Here is a 12,648-nt window from a genome sequence, read left to right on the forward strand (position 1 = left end):
GGAACGGCAGATGCAAAGAGTTTGGGTTGAGAGGGAGCCATCTTGGTGGGAAGACAGAAGAGATCTGACCTAAGTGTCACCAGGAAGGTGGACCAACCTCTAACTACCTCTGCCTCTGATGTCTAAGTCCCACCATTATTCAGGCATGCTTTGGGTTAAGATTGTTTGCCCCTTAAAGTGCTCTTTTATGCCCAGAAGAATAACCCTATTACAGCAAGTGAATGATTTTATCTGATCAATTTTCCTTCCAATAGCACAGGTCATGGCCACAAGTCCTTGAGATTTGTTCAGGGGTTTGAATAGGTGGTATAGATATATATAAATATAATGACACTTTGCTGGGTGGTGCTAGTAGTCAGGCATTTAATGAGGGGAGTTTCTAGGAAACTAAAGGAAAAACAAAGTTTGTTAGAAACCCAGTTTCTGAGTCCAGAGGGCAATCAGTTCAGATTTTAGGCTTGAGCTTGAAGCATCTCTAGAAGGTAGAGTAAGGATGGCAGTGGCCATCTGATCAATATTCCTGATTTGCCATTTGAATGCCTTTGGTGATGGCATCAGGTGTCCCAGTGAACTTTGCTTTGTGAATGGTCCACACAACAGAAGGCATGAAGGTTGCCCATACATAATCTGTTGTGGCCATTTTTTTTTTTTTTAAGTCTATATCAAGTCATCCAGCTTTAGCTTGAAGGACTTCTGGAAAACGGCGTTCTTTTTTCTTCTCCCCCTGCCCCCCTCCTCCTCCTCCTCCTCCTGCATTTTAGTTTTTATTTTAATTCCAGAAAAGGGCAGTCTTAACTCCAAATCAGAAAGGAGAATAATTAGAAACTAATTTGGAGAGTTGTAATCAGATATTGGAGCAAAATGAAAGAATTCGGGACTTAGTAAGATTTGGCAAAACGTGCAAGACAGAGCCCACAAGGGTACACTATAGTTCTCCACCGAAATAAAAAACAAATTCTTTCTATAATCACCCCATTTCTTGATTTCAAAGGTAATCAAAGCAAGACTAATTTGTTTGTGAAGTAAGTCTGGTCTGTGTAAGTAATCTTGGCTTGATTATTTACATAAGTGAAGCAAGAGCCCACTTTTTGGTTTGCTTTGCTGGAACTTTTCACTGGAAATTATAGATTGGACTTTGAAAAGCCTCTCAAGGCTAGGAAGCCAAGCTACGACTTCACTACCATATTTTGCTTGCAATATCTACTGATTTGGGGGGATTCCTCTCTTCTCAGTACCTCCCAAATATCCTAAGATTCCTGGATCTGCCAAGAAGTGACCTTCCTTACTCATCTGTAAGGTGGGGAATGATGTAAGCCAGACACAGTCCAGATTTTCTAAGGGGGAGCCTTATAAGCATTGGCTCCTTAGAGTCAACCTTATTTCCTTAAAGCTGTTGGGTCATACCTGATCTGATGCACATCATTCTCAAATATAACATTCCAGTCAAAGCCTTGCTAATATAACCAATGTTTCTAATTGTGTCTTATTACAAGAACAGATTCTTATTAAACTTATGCAAATAACTATATTGTCATGAAAATAAGAATGCTAAGAGTTTCCACATTCTGAAGGGATCAAGTACAAAGAAAAGATAAATGTTTCAATTATGTTTACAAAGGTGTAATTTACCAAACTTCTGCAAGTTTACTTTAAAAGAAAAAGGGGGAAAGGCTTTTCTAAATCTGGAAAATATTAAGGAACCAGCAGTGAATGTTTCAAACAAAAATTCATAGAAAACTTATAATCATTCTCATGAGTTGATATAATCCCATGAATTAATTCTTGTTCTGTGTGATCTTAGGTCAGCATTTTATGAATCCATCAGCTTTTTTTCATTAGATCAGTAAATTCTCAGTACAATGGCATAGTCTCAAAACTTCAAGTGATGCCATCATGGAGCATTCTGACATACAGTTAATAGGTCAATAGCTACAGCTATAACCATATCTATAGTTATAAATCCCTTCAAAGAATCAGAGTAAGACAGTAACTATCTATGAATAGTAAGACATAAAATAGCCATGGTTAAAGTTCTGATGAGAGTTCATTTGATAAGGAAAAACAGTTATTTCTATGGCATACAACATTTTAAAATAATAACTGGACAATGAGAGTACTGCAAATTTCTAAGACCTTCACACAATTTAGTAACATATATCCATACACATATAACCTATGAAGATTCACATGGAATCACTTCCAATTTGACAATGCTTCCCACATAATTTAACATACCAAATAATCCTAATTAGTTTAACGTCTCTCTTTTACAAAGTAAGAGACAAATCCTTTGAGACTTTCCAGGAGTGCTCTAGGAAATCTCAAAGTTAGTTTGAAGTAACAAAGATTCCATTTAGCATTTGATTTTGGAAAATTGTCAAAAATGTCAAAAGGTTTGAACACATGACCACTCAGGATCACAAGTCACATTGAAACAATACTTACTTACTCATTCAACCAAAGTGACAATTAAAAGATTTCAAAGGCAAATACAGAAAGTTACATAGTTATTTTAAAAAATCATACCTCTTTCTGGGGCACCTGGGTGGCTCAGTCGGTTGAGCGACAGACTTTGGCTCAGGTCATGATCTCAGGGCTTGTGAGTTCGAGCCCCACGTCGGGCTCTGTGCTGACAGCTCAGAGCCTGGAGTCTGCTTCGGATTCTGTGTCTCCCTCTCTCTCTGCCCCTCCCCCACTCATGCTCTGTCTCTGTCTCAGAAATAAATAAAACATAAAAAAAATTAAAAAATCATACCTCTTTTAATATTGAGAATACTTGGCTTTCTTAAGTAACCAAAGACCTGATAAAGACAACATGAAGCACGGGAAATTATTTTAAGACACAAAATCCTGATTTCCCAGGCAGATGACTTAATAAGTAAGGGAAAAAAAATTTTTACAGTGTTTTATTAAGAGCAGACTGGTAATCTAAGAAAATTTTGTTGTTTTAACAGAGAGAGAAAATCAAGTTCTAATTTTGTATTATTGGATTAGTTAGTAATGTTAAGCCTAATTAAAAAAAAAAAAAAACATATAAATAAATCCAACCAATCTTGGCAAGTACTGATCACCCAAGAAAAAAATTCTTTTTTCCAAGATTCCTTTTCCATAAACCTTCTTTAAAAATTTATTTTAATATTCATTCAGTTTTTGTCCTACTCTTTCCTATTTTAAGTCTGGAACAATTAGTCATTCTACTTTAGAACAAAATTTCTTTTTCCTTTAGCAAAAACACATACTTCATATTTTCACTTATCAAAAATACATCTTTCTTTGCACACAGAGTTTCTTTTTTCTTAACTTTTATCATTTCTAGTAGATTCATTTACACAGTATGGATTAGAATTTTTAACCATCAGGGGCGCCTGGGTGGCGCAGTGGTTAAGCGTCCGACTTCAGCCAGGTCACGATCTCGCGGTCTGTGAGTTCAAGCCCCGCGTCAGGCTCTGGGCTGATGGCTCGGAGCCTGGAGCTTGCTTCCGATTCTGTGTCTCCCTCTCTCTCTGCCCCTCCCCCGTTCATGCTCTGTCTCTCTCTGTCCCAAAAATAAATTAAAAACGTTGAAAAAAAAAATTAAAAAAAAAAAAAAGAAAAGAATTTTTAACCATCAGTAACCCTAGTTTTCAGTGAAAACCAGGAATCAGGCTGTTGTGAACTGTCTGCCACATACTATCATTCTGTAGCAAATTTATGAATAAATTATTTCGTAATTCTCTAGAGGTGTATCTTTCTCCCAGTACAATTTTTCAGGTTTATTGACAGACTCAAATATATCTAGCTTTTGTATTCTGCATAAAAACAAGATGCCAAAAGTAGATAAACTTAGGTTTGGCAATTAACTGTTTTAATATTGTATCTTACTTGGAAGTGATCTAGATATTCAATGAATGTCTATAATTTAACTAAACTTAGTATAGTGTTAAGGTTTCAAGTTATCAAAAAGATTTTTGCAACTATTTTTTTTTTTTTTTTTTTGGTGGGGCGGGGGGAGGAAAAGAGAGAGACAGAGTATGAGCAGGGAAGGGGCAGAGAGAGAGGGAGACACAGAATCAGAAGCAGCCTCCGGGCTCTAAACTGTCACCACAGAGCCCAACACAAGGTTTGAACTGACACCGAGACTGAGATCATGATGAGCCAAAGTTGGCCGCTTAAACAACTGAGCTACCCAGGCACCCCACAACTATGTTTTTTTAATTCCAGTATAGGAATTAAATTAGGGTTATATTAGTTTCAGGTGTACAATATAGTGATTCAACACTTGCATACCTGGTGCTCATCACAAGTGTACTCCCTAATCCCCATCACCTATTTAACCTCCCCCTCTCCCTGCCATAACCACCAGTTTCTTCTCTATAGTTAAGAGTCTGTTTCTTGGTTTGTCTCTCTCACTTTTTTTTCTTTACTCGTTTGTTTTGTTTCTTATATTCCACATATGAGTGAAATCATATGGTATTTGTTTTTCTCTGACAGACTTATTTCACTTAGCATTATACTCTCTAGCTCCATCTATGTCATTGCAAATATCAAGATTTCATTCTTTTTTATTGTGGAATAATATACCATTATATATGCACATCTCATCTTCTTTATCCATTCATCTATCAATGGACACTTGGGCTGCTTTCATAATATGGTTATTGTAAATAATGTTGCTATAAACATAGGGATGCATGTATCCCTTTAAATTCGTGTTTTTGTGATTGGGGGAGGGGGGGAATACCCAGTAGTGCAATTACTGGATCATAAGATAGTTCTATTTCTAAATTTTTGAGGAACCTCCATTCTGTTTTCCACAGTGGCTACACCAGTTTGCATTCCCACCAACAGTGCAAGAGGGTTCCTTTTTCTCCATCCTCACCAACACTTCCTTCTTATTTTAGCCATTCTGACAGGTGTGAGGTGATATCTCTTTGTGGGTTTGATTTGCATTTCCCTGATGATGAGTAATGTTGAACATCTTTTTATGTGCTAGCCATCTGGATGTCTTTTTTGGAGAAATGTCTGTTTATGTCTTCTGCCCATTTTTTAATTGGATTATTTGTTCTGGGGTTGTTGAGTTGTATAATTTCTTTATACATTTTAGATACTAACCCTTTATTAGATATGTCATTTGCATATATCTTCTCCATTCAGTAGGTTGCCTTTTAGTTCTGTTGATTGTTTCTTTTGCTGTGCAGAAACTTTTATTTTGATACAGTCCCAAAAGTTTATTTTTGCTTTTGTTTCCCTTGCCTCAGAAGACATATATAGAAAAATGTTGCTATGGCTGATGTCAGAGACATTACTACCTGTACTCTCTTCTAGGATTTCTATGGTTTCAGATCTCACATTTAGGCCTTTAATCCATTTTGAGTTTATTTTTGTGTATGGTGTAAATAACAGTCCAGTTTCATTTTTTGCATGTGGCTGACCAGTTTCCCCAAAACCATTTGCAGAAGAGACTGTCTTTTTCCCATTGGATATTGTTTTCTGCTTTGTCAAAGATTAACTGACCACATAATTGTGGGCTTATTTCTGAGTTTTCTATTCCATTGATCTACGTGTCTGTGTTTGTGTCAGTACCATACTGTTTTGATTACTATAGCTTTGCAATATAACTTGAAGTCTCAGACTGTGATACCTCCAGAAAGAAAGAAGTAGTAGTTTCGCTATTTGCGGATTACATGATACTATATATAGAAAACCTGAAAGACTCCAACAAACTACTAGAATGGATAAATGAATAAAGTTGCAGGATACAAAATCAATGTGCAGAAGTCTGTTGCATTTCTATACACTAAACATGAAGCATCAGAAAGAGAAATTAAGAAAACGATCCCATTTATAATTGCACCAAAAATAAATATAGTATCAATCTTTTTCAAGATTGCTTTGGCTATTTAGGGTCTTTTGTGGGTCCATACAATTTTAGGATTGTTTGTTCTAATTCTGTGAAAAATGCTGTTGGTATTTTGGTAGGGATTGAATTAGATCTGTAGATTGTTTTGGGTAGTATAGACATTCTACCAATATTTGTTCTCCCAATCCATGAGCATGGAAGGTCTTTCCATTTCTTTGTGTCATGTTCAACTTCTCTCATCAGTGTTTTATAGTTTTGAGTGTACAGGTCTTCCACCTCTTTGGTTAGGATGTCTTATTATTTTTGGTGCAATTATAAATGGGATCGTTTTCTTAATTTCTCTTTCTGATGCTTCATGTTTAGTGTATAGAAATGCAACAGACTTCTGCACATTGATTTTGTATCCTGCAACTTTATTCATTTATCCATTCTAGTAGTTTGTTGGAGTCTTTCAGGTTTTCTATATATAGTATCATGTCATCCGCAAATAGCGAAACTACTACTTCTTTCTTACCAATTTGGATGCCTTTTATTTCTTTTAGTTGTCTGATTGCTGTGGCTAGGACTTCCAGTACTATGTTGAGTAAAAGTAGTAAGAGAGGACATCTTTGTCTTGTTCCTGATCTTAGGGGAAAAGCTTTCAGTTTCTCACCATTGAAGATGATGTTAAATGTGGGTTTTTCATGCAGGGCCTTTATTATGTTGAGGTATGTTCCCTCTGAACCTACTTTGTTGAGGGTTTTTATCATACATGGATGCTGTACTTTGTCAAATAATTTTTCAGCACCTACTGAAATGATAATATGGTTTTTATCCTTTATTCTATTAATGTGATGTATCACCTCGATTGATTTGCAAATAATGAGCCACCCTTGCAACCCAGGAATAAATCCCACTTGAGTGTGGTAAATGATTTTTTTAATGTATTGTTGGATTCAGTTTGCTAGTATTTTGTTGATGATTTCTGCATTTATGTTCATCAGACATATTGTCCTGTAGTTCTCTTTGTGTGTGTGTGTGTGTGTGATGTCTTTATCTGGTTTTGGTATCAGGGTGATATTGGCCTCATAGAATGAATTTGGAAATTTCTTTCTTCTATTGTTTGGAATAGTTTGAGAAGAGTAGGTATTAACTCTTCTTTAAATATTTGGTAGAATTCACCCATGAAGCCGTCTGGTCCTGGACTTTTGTCTGTTGGGAATTTTTTTTATTACTGATTCAATCTCTCCTAGTAATTGGTCTGCTCAGATTTTCTACTTCTTGCTTCAGTTTTGGTAGGTTATATGTTACTAGGAATGTATCTATCTTGTCTAGATTGTCTAATTTGTTGGCATATAGTTTTTCATAATATTCTCTTACAATTGTTTGTATTTCTGTGGTGTTGGTTGCTATTTTTCCTCTTTCATTTGTGATTTTGTTTGAGTCCTCTCTCGCTCTCTCTCTCTCTCTTTCTGATGAGTCTGGCTAGAGGTTTATCAACTTTGTTGATCTTTTCAAGAACCAGCTCCTGGTTTCATTTATCTGTTCTACTGATTTTTTAGTTTCTATATCATTTATCTCTGCTTTAATCTTTATTTCTGCTCTAATTATTTCCTTCTTTCTGTTGGTTTGGGGTTTTGTTTGTTATTCTTTTTCTAGCTCCTTTAGGTGTAAGGTTTATTTGAGATTTTTCTGGCTTCTTAAGGTATGTCTGTATTGCTATAAACTTCCCTCATAGAACAGCTTTTGCTGCATCCTAAAGGTTCTGGACCACTGCATTTTCATTTTCATTTATTTCCATGTACTTTTTTATTTCTTCTTTGATTTCTTGGTGACCCATTAATTTTTTAGTAGCATGTCATTTAATCTCCATGTATTTGTAGTCTTTCCAGATTTTCCCTTGTGGTTGATTTCTAGTTTCATAGCATTGTGGGCAGAAAAGATGCATGCCACGACTTTGATCTTTTTGAATTTGTTGAGGCTTGTTTTATGGCCTAATATGTGATCTATTCTGGTCAATGTTTCATGTGCACTTGAAAAGAATATGCAGTTTGCTGTTTTAGGTTACAATGCTCTGAATATATTTGTTAAATCTATCTGGTTCGGTGTGTCATTCAAAAACACTGTTTTCTTGTTGATTTTCTTTAATTTTTTAAAATACTTATTTTTGAGAGAGAGAGAGACAGAGCACAAGTGGGGGAGGGGCAGAGAGAGAGGGAGACTCAGAATCTGAAACAAGCTCTGAACTGTCAGCACAGGGCCCAATGCAGGGTTTGAACTCAGGAACCGTGAGATCATGACCTGAGCAGAAATTGGACGTTTAACCGACTGAGGCACCCAGGCACCCCTCTTATTAATTTTCTGTTTGGGTGATTTGTCCATCAACATAAGTGGGGTGTTAAAGTCTCCTACGATTATTTTATTACTATCAATGAATTTCTTTATGTTTGTTATTAACTGTTTTATATACTTGGGTGTTTTCATGTTGGGTGCATAAATATTTATAATTGTTATATCTTCTTGGATTCTCCCCTTTATTATTATACAGTGTCCTTCTTTGTCTCTTTCTACAGTCTTTGTTTTAGAGTCTATCTTGTTCAATATAAATATTGATACCCTGGCTTTCTTTTGACATCCATTTGCATGATAAATGCTCTCCATCCCCTCAGTTTCAATTTGCAGGTGTCTTTATTTCTAAAATGAGTATCTTATAGGTGACTTATAAATGGATCTTGTTGTTTTTTTTTTATCTACTCTGTCTGCCTATGTCTTTTGATTGAGTGTTTAGTCTATTTACATTCAAATTAAGTATTGATAGACATGAATTTATCATCATTTGTTACTTGTCTTGTGGCTGTTTTTGTAGTTTTTCTCTGATCCTTTCTTCTCTTGCTCTCTTTCATGGTTTGCTGGGTATTTTAGTGATATACTTGGATTCCTTTCTCTTTATTATTTGCATATCTACTAGTGGTTTTTGATTTATGGTTACCATTAGGTTCATATATAACATCTTAGATTTTTGCATCTATTTTTAAGTAGACATATTATAAAGCATAATTATTATTGAAGAGTTCATGAATAAACTTGTATCCCACTTACAACGTTTTAATTCACCTGTTCTTATAATTATGCTTGAGTTGCTCATGAAAATTTCATGAGACATTAAACAAAGCTAGTCATCATTGTAAGTTATTTTTCTTGTTGGAAAATCAGGCAACTTTCAAACAAATCACAGAAGCAAAGAATCTAAAAGTTAAACATTTGGTTCTTCCCCCCTTTTTTCCTTTTTTTTTTTTTTTTTTTTACTGCCATGTTGACATGCACCAAGCAATTTATTTTTATTGTACATTTTATTCTTAGGGTAAATTTATAGTTTTATAATTTTAAACATATAGTAGAGATAATATAAGCTTGTTTGGTAAATCTAGGTAGGAAAAATTGTATATCCACATTGTAATTAATCTTCAGAATTCTGAGGGCACACCTATTTAATTTTACCAACCATTTTTTACGTAGCTTTATTTACCAAAGAATATCCCTGATCATGTGAACCTAAAACACACACACACACACACACACACACACACACACACACACACACACACATTGGTTAGTTTCTTTATATCTGAGAGTTCTAAGGCAATTAATTTAGGTAAGTACCCACTTGCCTCTAAACCAATTTGAGTAGAACTCATCTGGGGGATTTTATAAATTAATTTAGTAATACCAGCTGGAGATAGAAAAATATCACTTGTAAATAACATACAGACATACATACACATGTACATAAACATATATTCAAATAGAGATTTTTTTTTTAGCTTTCATTCTAAAATTTTAGTCTTAAAGTTAATAAAACATAGTAATACAAACTCACTGGTTTATCTCCACTTTATGTTTTTATCTGTATTGTATTTCCAGCATATGGACAAGTTAAGGTTACCTGTATGTCAATATTTGTGGAGAAGACTTAACATCTTCTTTTGCCCTGAATGTAAACTAAATTTTAGGCTGGTGACTACAGAGACATCTAGCAGCTGCCTGGATATCTCCAGTGTACATATGAGTGGACAACACAGCTATCTCTGGTTCCAGCTTTTTTTTTCTCTTTTCAGTCTCAGGTGGTTGCTTTTAGAGGTCCCAGAGTCTCCTGAGAGCCCCCGAGGGAGGCTCTATCCGAGGGAGGATAGATGGCCTAAAATTCAAGTGGCCGTAGGGAGCTGAGAGGATAAGGTGAGAAGGGAAAAGTCTGGCAAGGTTGGACAGAGGAATAAAGGAAGAAGAGGTGTGAGGGGGAACATATAAAAGGGTTCAAGGCATAGGAGGGAATACTGAAGATGGTAAGAGGAGGAAGGAGGAGAGACACAATGGAGAAGGAGAGGCCTTAGAGGAGCCAGTCTGGGGAGATCTCAGGTTTTCCAAAGAGGCCAGTGGAGCTCTACATTGTCCTCAGCAAAATCATGCTAACAAGAAAAGAAGCAGATGAGTTGGCAGAGCTCGTAATTAATAGAGGTACAAGAAGGGGGTTTCAGTCAACTGAGACGTTCCCATGGGAGAAGCAGAATCCAATGAGGACAACAGAGAGGCCTCACAGAGAGCCAAGAAGAAAGACTTCCAGCCCAGAGAGGTAGGAAATAATCCCCTCTCAGGAAAGAGATCCAGAAAGAAGAGACTTCTAGCTCAGCAGGTACCTTTCAAGTAAGCCTGGGACTCCAACTCATCTTCTTACAAATAGAGAAATGTAGGACTATACCCCAGCATCTGTTTGTCTGGGACTCTAAATCAGCTTGTAGAGTATACTCAGAATCTTACAAGTCAAAATCTGTCCTTACCAGCTTTAACAATGTCTGTCTGTAGCACCGGTTCCAGAGTCAGACTCTCCATAGGATCCCCAGCCTATCAGGCAGAAGGGAAGATAAAGACTTCAACGTTGCATTCTTAAGGTCCTAAGTGGCCTTAAGGTCACCCAGGGGCCCAGATGATGAATCTGATCCTATCTGAGTCACGGCACCATAACTGTTAAAGAAAAAAATACTCAATGAGGCTTGTTAAAGAAGGTAAGGCAGACTTTATTCAGGACCATCATGATAGATACAGGGAATACCACAATGGAATTCTACAGTGGGGAAGAGAGACTGGGCTTGACTCCAAGTAGAGCGTGGACAACTGGGAATTTAAAGCCAAGGACAGAGTGGGGGGTAGTGGATGAAAACTTACTGAGGTATAAGAGGGGTTCTGGCTAAACCCACCTAATGGGATTCTTGCTGACAACAGGCCAGGATGATCAGACATCACCTGGGGGATGAAGAACCTGATCAGACAGCGAAGATGATCAGATATCAAGAGTGAGTGGCTCTAGTTAAACTGACTTATCAAGGTTCTCACTAAAACTATATTTTATAAGGACACACAAAGATGGGCCCAGAGGAAGGTCCAAAGGCCTGATTAACGTTTGCTCAAAGTACTTTTGTTAATGGGTTTATTTTAAAGAGGAAAAGAATAACAAAAATTGGAGATGGCATCCAAGATATAAAACTTTAGATTTTTCTAAATTTAACTCAAGGCCATCCCTGCTAGAATTCATTAAAAGTCTGGCCCCCTGAAAATCATGTAATCTTTTGCCTCCAGAGAGTTTAACAAGGCACCAGGATAGTCTCAGCCTTTGAGAGAAGTCCCAGAAAGGAAACAATCCAATAGAAAGAGGGAAGCATCACATTATAAGAATGTCAATAATTCATCATAATTTTCCTAACCCTAGTCCTCCACCCTAAATCACTTCTAGCAACTCAAGTGTCCTTAAAGTTGCATAAGTGACAAAATATACAGATTTGGCTGTTCTTTTCCTAGAATCTCATAAAAGAAGTTTCAGCCCTATGGCACATGATCAGGGAAGTCAATTATACTGGCTTTTCAGTCAGTGAAGCCTGGGTTCAAATCCTGACTCTTTAACTTAGCAGTGATCATGCACAGGTTTTCTAACTGCCCTTACATTGTTTTCTCAACTGTAAGCCTGGAGTCATTATTTTACCTAACCCACAGAGCTGCTTTGAAGGTGGGATAAAAATAATGCACCAAAGTGCTTAGCGAATTGCCTGTCATAGAGTCAGCACTTAGTAAATTAAAGATATGTGAGAAGAAAGGGGTAGGTGAGGGGAACTGGGAAAGTCTAGAAAGAGTGTACAGCTCCTAAGAGATACAAGTGCCATGGGTTCCAAGGCATGAGTTAACTAGGCAAAGCAGCACACTTGCCAAGTCTCAAAAGAAATTAAGAAGCCTGGGGCACCTGGGTGGCTCAGTTGGTTAAGCCCTTAACCAACTGTGTGTCCATGATCACAGTGATCTCACAGTTTGTGAGATCAAGATCCAAGTTGGACTCTGCACTGATAGCACAGAGCCTGCTTGGGATTCTCTCTTTCTCTCTCTCTCTCCCTCTCTCTCTCTCTCTGTCTCTCTCTCTCTCTCCCCCTCCCCCACTCATGCTTGCATTCTCTCTCTTTCAAGAGAAATAAATCAATATTAAAAAAAAAAAAAAAAGAGGGCACCTGGGTAGCTCAGTCAGTTAAGTATCAGACTTCAGCTCAGGTCATGATCTGAGTTTGTGAGTTTGAGCCCCACGTTGGGCTTTCTGCTGTCAGCTCAGAGCCTGCTTCAGATCCTCGGTTCCCCTCTCTCTTTGCCCCTCCCCTGCTTGCTCTCCCTCTCTCTCTCTCTCAAAATAAATAAATATTAAAAAAGAAGAAGAAGAAGAAGAAGAAGAAGAAGAAGAAGAAGAAGAAGAAGAGGAAGAAAGAGGAGGAGGAGGAGGAGGAGGAGGAGAAGCCTGAGAGAAG

At 37.1% G+C, this 12,648-nt stretch overlaps 2 long non-coding RNA genes across 4 annotated transcripts in view; both read right to left on the reverse strand.

Moving 5' to 3' along the window:
* The window catches only part of LOC122224921, a 67,840-nt gene extending 65,272 nt beyond the window's left edge, over positions 1-2,568 (reverse strand). The window contains exon 1 of the long non-coding RNA XR_006205026.1: positions 2,527-2,568. This is a non-coding gene — a long non-coding RNA (uncharacterized LOC122224921). The remainder of the gene's footprint in view (positions 1-2,526) is intronic.
* Positions 2,569-2,669: 101 nt separating this feature from the next.
* Positions 2,670-12,648, reverse strand: part of LOC122224916 — a 114,627-nt gene continuing 104,648 nt past the window's right edge. The window contains exon 6 of one of the 3 annotated variants that reach the window (XR_006205014.1): positions 2,670-2,709. This is a non-coding gene — a long non-coding RNA (uncharacterized LOC122224916). Of the gene's footprint in view, positions 2,710-10,651; positions 10,835-11,063; positions 11,114-12,648 lie in introns of those variants that run through there. The other 2 variants (XR_006205013.1, XR_006205015.1) reach the window with 2 other exon arrangements.

This window comes from Panthera leo, chromosome B4 (assembly GCF_018350215.1).
Source record: "Panthera leo isolate Ple1 chromosome B4, P.leo_Ple1_pat1.1, whole genome shotgun sequence".
Classification (NCBI taxonomy): domain Eukaryota; kingdom Metazoa; phylum Chordata; class Mammalia; order Carnivora; family Felidae; genus Panthera; species Panthera leo.